This window comes from Crinia signifera, chromosome 4, assembly GCF_055691185.1.
Source record: "Crinia signifera chromosome 4, ASM5569118v1, whole genome shotgun sequence".
Classification (NCBI taxonomy): Eukaryota; Metazoa; Chordata; class Amphibia; order Anura; family Myobatrachidae; genus Crinia; species Crinia signifera.
The window spans coordinates 294,401,642-294,410,039 of NC_139220.1; positions in this window are offsets into that span (position 1 = coordinate 294,401,642).

Below are 8,398 nucleotides of genomic sequence, written 5' to 3' on the forward strand. Positions count from 1 at the left end.
AATACACTGATGTGTCCTCATAATACAACTAGTATCTATAAACCATACAGAGCAAGACTGAGACGTGGCAGACAGGGCCTGCTCTACCTTTAGGCAGCTGCCTAGGGACACCAGAATCTGGGGATGCTCCTGACTAAAATAATACTAAGGGTGGCTCTGGGAGAGTCATCCTTGTTGGACTTTATGCAAATGGTAGGTGTTGAACTTTTAAGACGCCACCGCACTTTCAAAACACTAAAGTGTAAATTGGCTCCTGACATTTGGCGATATGCTCTTAAATCCGCCGCCCCACTCTGCTGCACATTGCCGGATACCGTGTAGTTACTAATCTCAATTGCACTAACATATGCAATTAGTAACACAGAGGACAGCTCTTGCAATAATAGCTGTCCTTTACGATGTGGCACCATCCCTGAACTTCCAGGTCAGAGGAATGGTGCTGGCCTCAGGGCATGCTGGGAGGGTTCCGTGACAGATCCCTCACACAGCACTGCGGGGAGAAGCCCATAGGCTTCTATAGGGTATTGCCATCTTTTTATAGTGATACCCCTTGCATCGGTACCTTGGGGGCTTTAGTGCATGCAAAAATGTGGTTAAAAAGCCAGAAAACTGGGTTTTTGCAGCATTTTTACTTTGGTGCATCCCACCCATTAAGAGGGAGAGAATTACATACAATCCAAAACATACAAACTGGGCAAGATGACTTGAGCCATGACACTGTTTCCCTCGGGGCAGGCTTAGGTGTGTGTGAAGCCTTAAGGTGCCCATACACTAGTGCAGTTGAGGCACTTTTCATCCGATTCCGATGGACGAGAAATCATCTGAAAAGTGTCAAATTGCATATGTTTCAGCTCTCATTCTGATCTGATGTGCGGTCCGGTGCTCATCGGATCAGATTAAGATCAGAAGTGTTAATGAGTGGTAGTAAGTGTAAGAAGCCAGAGCTACATACTGTAGTGATATAGGGCCTTATTCTGGTCTGTGCGGACGGAGCCGAATATGCGGGCAGGACCGTGCGTCCTAAACCCCACCTTTCGTACGGATCGCTCACTCCGTCCGAATGCGGTAAGAAGCTGTCCGAACGGACCGCAAGTGTATTTCTCACGGATACACCTCCTCCATCTCAGGGAACCTCCCCCATCATTCGATGGTCGCAGACCATCGAATGCAGGACCGAGTGGTCAGGCAGCTCCCGCAACCTCAGACCACACGGGCATTTCTCCGTGCAAAAGCAGGGATCTGGGCGGGCAGCTGACATCCGGCAATGTCATATGTCCGCCCCCTACACGTGCGTCACGACCGCATTACCATACGTACGCCCAGCGTTTTCATGGGAACGCCCATCAAAACGCGGGGTGTAAACATATGGTAATGAGCCCAAACAGCCCTTCACGCCCCTCTCCACCCCCTGTTCGTAGTGTACACATTTCATGCGGAATTTGGACGTGCGTCCAGTTCGCACATGTGCAGAGACGCCTCTGCACATGCGCAGACACAAAACATCGGCGGACCGACCGCACGCGGACATTACCGCACCAACCAGAATAAGGGCCATAGTAACATAGTAATTAAGGTTGAAAAAAGAGGCATTCAACCTATTTGACTTGTAACTATTGACTTGAGTAAGTCCATCTATAGGATTCCCTTAGTGGCCAAAAATATATCCAGTTTTGAATTAAATTCATTAACAGTAGTTACTGTAATCACCCCCACTGGCAATGAGTTCCAGAATGTTACTACTCTAATGGTGAAGAATCCTCTTCTTAATTCAGTACAGCATTTATTTTCCTCGAGCCTCAGTACATGCCCGCGTGTCCTAAGTATAGACCTGTTAGTGAACAAATCATCTCCCAGTTTCTTATGGTTCCCATGAATATACTAATCATATCACCTCTTAGCCTCCATTCTCCAGTGAAATATACATACTATATACAGTATAACATACTGTATTCAGCCTGGTTAATCTATCTTTCTAGTGATTTGAGACCTTTTGCTAGCTTAGTCGCCCTTCTCTGTACCTGTTCCAATTCATTTATGTACTTTTTAAGTTGCGGTGCCCAGAACTAAACACAGTATTTCAAATGTGGTCTCACCAATGCCTTTTAAAGAGGCACTATCACATTGGAATCCCTTGAGTGTCCTGTTTGCTTTTGCTGTTGCACTTGAGCAGTCTGCACTTTTACCCAATTTTTCATCTATGATGACCCCCAAGTCCTTCTCTACAGCAGAATTCCCTATAATAACTACATTTAGCCTATAAGTAGCTTGTCCATTTTTGTTCCCATAATTAATTACTTTACATTTATCAATGTTAAACTGCATTTTCCACCTTTCCGCCCACCTTTCCAGTTTAATTAAGTCAATTGGTAGTGTATCCACATCCTCTGAGTTAATTTCCTTACTCAATTTTGTTTCGTCCGCAAATATTGCAATTTTACTCACTATGCCACTTCCTATATCATTAATGAATATATTAAACAAGGTGGGTTCCAATATTGAACCTTGTGGGACTCCACATTGGACCTTATCCCAGCTGGAATGTATGCCATTTACCACCACTCTCTGTCTCTGATTGTGCAACCAAATTTTAACCAACTACAAATTTAATCTCCTAACCCTAAATTATTTAGTTTTATTAATAACCTTTTATGAAGCACTGTGTCAAAAGCTTTAGTGAAATCAAAAAGTATTACATCAACAGATTTCCCTAAGCCCAGCCCCCTACTGAGTTCCTCATAGAAGCTAATTACATTTGTCTGACATGATCTATTTTTGACGAACCCGTGCTGAGCCTTACATATCACCTTCTCCTGTTCTAAGAAATTTTGGATACTATCTCTTATTATTCCTCCTAATATTTTCCCCACAATGGATGTAAGGCTGACTGGTCTATAATTTTCAGGGTTCGTATTGCTACCTTTCTGCGATATCAGTACTATGTTAGCTATGCGCCAGTACCTTGGTACCGTCCCCGAGTTTATTGATTCCACGAATATCAGATTTAATGGTAGTGCTATGACAGAACTCAATTCTTTTAGTATCTCCTAGGGTATATTTTGTCCGGGCCAGAGATTTGTACTATTTAGGTTTCCTTACTCACACTGGAATGTCCTTCCACACACAATAAGACTCTTCACTAGCCTCCAAACTTTCAAGTGTTCCCTGAAAACTCACCTCTTCAGACAAGCCTATCATATTTAAGTTCCATACACAAAACCCTCTGAGGCACTTATGTATTATATAGTTTCCCTTCTGGACCAACAAGCTATGCTATTACTGGTGCCTGTCCTTGTGTTTCCCTCCTATATCCCTATAGATTGTAAGTTTGCAGCAGGGCCCTCCGACCTCCAAGTCTGTCAGTTGTTACCCAATTTGTTTTATCTCTTATCTTTAATTGTAAAGCGCAACGGAATCTGCTGCGCTAAATAAGAAACTGTAATTAAATAAATAAAATAAATTCAAAAGCCAAACATTTATTCTGTGGAAGTTCCTCTAAAGATTCTTCCCTTGTATATACAGAAGCAAAAAGTAAATTTAATAATTCCGCTTTCTTTTTTCCTTCTATTACCAGGGTACCTTTCTTAACCGTTTCCCGTTTATATAACTGTAGAATTTTTTGGGATTAGATGTGCTATCTGCGACTATTTTACGTTCAGTCTCTAATTTAGTCATCATGATTTTTATTTATTATTATATTTTTACATTTCTTATTACTTCTGTATATGCGGCAAATTATACGAGTGTCTCATCTTGTTTAAACTTTTTGAATGCCCTCATATTTTAGCTATTTCAAATATGTTAAGCAACCAAAACCACATTGATTTCCTTTTGACATTTGTTCTTTTATTTACCCTAGGAATAAATTTATCAATGCCCTCCTGCAGTATTTTTTTAAAAGTTTGCCACCTTTAGGTTTTATCCATACATCTAAATAATTCCTTCCAGTTTATATCCTTTAAGGAATCCTCAAACTTACCAGTTTGTTTTTCTGAAATGAAGGACCTAGTTGCTCCAATATTATTATCTTTGTTAAAACTTAAGTCTCCATTATGGTTATGTTAGTAAGAATGTCCGCATTGTTGCTTATCAAGAGATCTAGGGGGTATGCAATCCTGGATCAAAGCTGTCGAACCCTTCCTACAGCTGTGATCCAGGCCCGTTTGCGGTTTGCCCAACAGCAAATCGGCAGGTGGGTTTCAATGCCCTGCCTGCCGATGGGCGAAAAGGGGGCGTGTCCGCAAAAAAAGCCAGGGATTGTCGATCTACGGCCGGGATCGTGACACTTCACAGACAATTTTGGCAGAATGGGTAAAGACAGCATTGAATAGGGCCCTGCCCCTATTTGCCCCATCGGAATAGCAGCAGAGGATTGCATACCCCCCCCCCCAGAATATTGTTATTTCTGGTTGAACTTTCAATAAATTGATACAAATAGTGGTCATTCAGGGCATCCAATAAAACATTTCCCTTAGCGGTGCTACTTGATCTATCTTTCCAATTCATTTTTGGGTAGTTAAAGTCGCCCATAATAATAATGTCCCCTAAAATGGCCGCTTTTCCCACCTGTAGTAAGAGGTCTTTTTCCTCCACTGTATTTATGTTGGGTGGTATATAACACGTTCCTACTATAAATTTGTTAGCCCCTTAATATTACCTGTGATTTCTACCCATACCGATTCTACTGACTCCATTGTGCTCTTGTATATGTCTTCCCTTATGTACAGTTTTAAGGATGGTTTAACATTTAAACATATCACCCTCTTTTTTCTAAACAGACCTTCTATAGATGGAGCTGTACTCAATAGAGCGGCTTCTGGCGATTCTATCAACATCCGCTGTCCCCAACCAGCCACCATCCTCCAACAGAATGGCACACGTACATGAGATGCTTATGCGTCCAATTCTCCTTGAAGATTTGGCGGCCCTCTGCCCATCTCTCAGCTTCTGTGCGTTCTGCCCCAGCCTGCCCCTGCTTCCTTCCCGTCTCCCTGAAGCAGAGATGGGCAGGGAAGCCTTCGGTCCCTGCTCCCCAATGCCTTACTGACGGGGATGCACGAGTGAGTGAGCCACTCACGCATCCCCATCCGCTGGCCCACACATCACTGCCCTCCGGCAGCACTAGGGGGATCTGGCGAGCACTCATCTGTGAGGGCGGCTACATCTGTACAGTATGTTGGCCTCCCACTCATATTATTCATCCCACCAAATTTCGGTAATACCTATGAGACCAAAATCTTCCTCCAAAACTAGGGTCTCTAGTTCCACCATTTTACCAGTTAAACTCCCAGCATTCAAATAGAGGCATTTCAGATCTTGTTTTTCCTTTGCCCTTGTCGTGTTACCTGTTACAGTTGCAGAAGGTTCTTGAAATGATAAATCAGTATCATGGAAAATATTTGTATTTGGCTGTTTGTCTCTCATACACCTTTCGTATACCTTGTTCCCTTCTTCCTCCACAATGTAGCTGTCTTTGCCCTCTATTCTACACTCATTTATTGGTTTAATGTTTCTTACTATACAATCCCCCCACCTGCCTATTTTAAAATTTCCTTAAGCCTTCCCACCATTCTACCCTCGAGCAACTCTGCCCCCCCTTATTCAGGTGTAATCTGTCGCAGAAAAAGAGATGACAACTGACTGAGAAGTCCGCCCAGTTTTCCAGGAACTCAAATCCTTCCCTCCTGCAACAATCATACAGTATATTCAAAAGTGATGGATGTTATTCAAATATTAAAGGAAAAGTGTTAGTGATAAGATTATTAGTAAGAGAAAAGTGTTAAATAGAATGTAATAGTGTGGTCTTTAAACCTGTTTACTGGTATCATTCAGTGTGCTGGGGGAAACAATGGGTTTTTTCTTACTCAGTATTACCTCTTCACGCACCTGAGTGATATCACTAAACTGATTGAGCATCTGCCAGTATATATTTACATTTCATTGATGTAGAATTACTCCTTCCCTTTTTCATATATTCATTTATCCTGGAAATAAAAGTAAAATTTTTGCTTTAAACTCTATGTCAATTCATCACTCAGTGTTCCCCTAAGAAAGTGGTGATATTAATTTCTCGTATGCGCCCATCTATGCTAGTGGACTCCTATCAGAGCTATTCAATTGACACCAATTAGCATTTTACACATCTGAAAGCACAAGGTTTACCCTTGCAAAGTGGCTAAACCTCTCTAAAGTTGTCATATGGGCATCTAAACACATTTATCTTGCAACTCTGTAGGTTGCAAGAAAAAAATGTGTGCCACAGAGCAACAATTGAATAGCACTGAAGAAGAAAACAATTGAATAGCTCCAATGGATGCCCATTACTGTAGACAGGGGGCCTGCAGGGGAATTGAATTATTTTCTTACTTATATAGATGTGTATCAACAGCAAAGCTAGATTCAGAATGGGGGTGAGGATAGCTACATCCTCAAGGCAGCATGAAGACGACCACCTGCAAAGATCACCAGACTGGCAGCCATAAATCTGTATATTTCTGGTTTTCTAACAATTATGCAATGTTTCTATTTTTATGACAGTAGGGCTAATATGTACATGCCCTCATGGCACTGGCCACACCCACATATCACTGGCCACACCCACATGGCACTGGACAGCTCCTCCCCTTCTCAGTATCAGCTCTTCAACATTACCAGTCCGAGGAACATGTTGCCTTTAATCTGGCCCTGATGAGCTGCAGCCGTACCATGTTGTAAATTATTCTGGGTCTTTTTGACTGATCTACAGTAATACAGTATAGCACCTCTCAGCCAGCTGAGGGAATCACCAGATTCCCTGAGCTGGTGCAGGCTAGCGGAGAGGTGTGCCATCTGACAGGGACGGGCAAGCGTCTCACACGCGGTGGCGGGGAGCAGATTCCCTGCCTGTCTCCTCTTCCGGGAGACATGCAGGGTTAGTGGGGGGTGCAGTGGGGAGACGATGGAGGGCTACTGGGGGCTCTATCAGAACGGGACATGCGAGCATCTTGTGCGCGGATGGCGCACAGCGGCGATTGGCGCTAGAATTGCCAGGAGCAGCTCTAATGAGAGCTGCTCCATCTGTATAACTAGACCAAGTAAGACCTGAAATGTGCTGTTAGGTATTTGTCTAGTGTTGCTTATTGGTATCAGCAGGAAGCCTCTTTGCATAGAGGAACAATTGTTGGGTCTTACAGTACTTACAGTAATTTACTGATTTGCAGAGTATTCTCTGTAGTGCTCTGCAGCTGCGGGAAGGAGGAACATTAAGAGCTCCTGATATATTTCCCACTCTGATATACTCACTCGCCAGCGTCTATGTGGCACTGTAAGCTGCTATTACCTGTTAGCATGCAGAGGCTGTCAGATGCGGGATTTCTTTGAGACATCGGCAGCTTGCATTGCCAGAATGTTGCTGCATTGAAAGAATGACAGGTAGTTCTATGCACATAGAACAACTCGGGGTAACACTGACTATAGAGAAAGAGACAAAGTCATTAAGCCAAGACAGCAGCTGATTTTAGTGATCCTGTGACAGCCTGGTAATGGAATTCCCTAGAACAGGTTGACAAGGCTGTGATGAAAGCAGCGTACACATCATTGTTAAACAGTCTGGGTCCTAGTGGAAAGTATGCCAGAGGCACTTGCCTAAATGTTCTTAAATAGCAGCATGTGTCATCAGGGGCGCCGACAGGTCAGCCGGACCCAGATAAAATGGAGGGGGCATGGCCACCAGCGGGGCATGCCCTCTGGGAGGGGGCAGGGCCATGTCTCTGTGAAAAAAAAAATAACGAGAGGGAGAGAGAAGCCAGGCTGCCACACTAGCTGTCTCTGTCCCTAGCTCAGCTCACGGTACTGAGCAGAGTGTGCTGAGCTGGGGAGAGAGGCTGTGCTGCGGGGGTAGCCTGTCATCTCTCTCCCCACTGCCCGGGTCCCTGCAACAGGGGTAGGGGAGAGCAGGACCTGGGCCCCTCCAGTAGACCAGGGACCATGTAAAAAAAAGGACCAGCTCCCCCACTCTCGCCGCCACTGTGTGTCATGGCTAAATGTGTTATGTTCTTAATGGTCAAACTGTAAAAGAGATGGGTATGGTCACATTTGATCTGTGTAGCCCTGGATTTACTAAAGGACTACCTTCCATCGTCCTCTCTACCTTGGATACCGCACGGTTCCGCATCATCGCCAGCCGCTGCTCATCTGCTGGTACTACCAGCAGATGAGTGGCAGGGTGGATGGCTTTCTAATACGTCCTGCTATGGAAAGCCGTCCACCCACATGAAAATCACTTGGACTGGCTAAAATCTCTCAGTATGTATGCGATTTTCAGCCCACTGATTTTCTGCATCATGGCTGTGTGTATGCTCCTTTAGTGTTAGACATTGGCTTTCAGAGAGACATGAAAGATTTGAAGAAGGCTGTTCTGCTA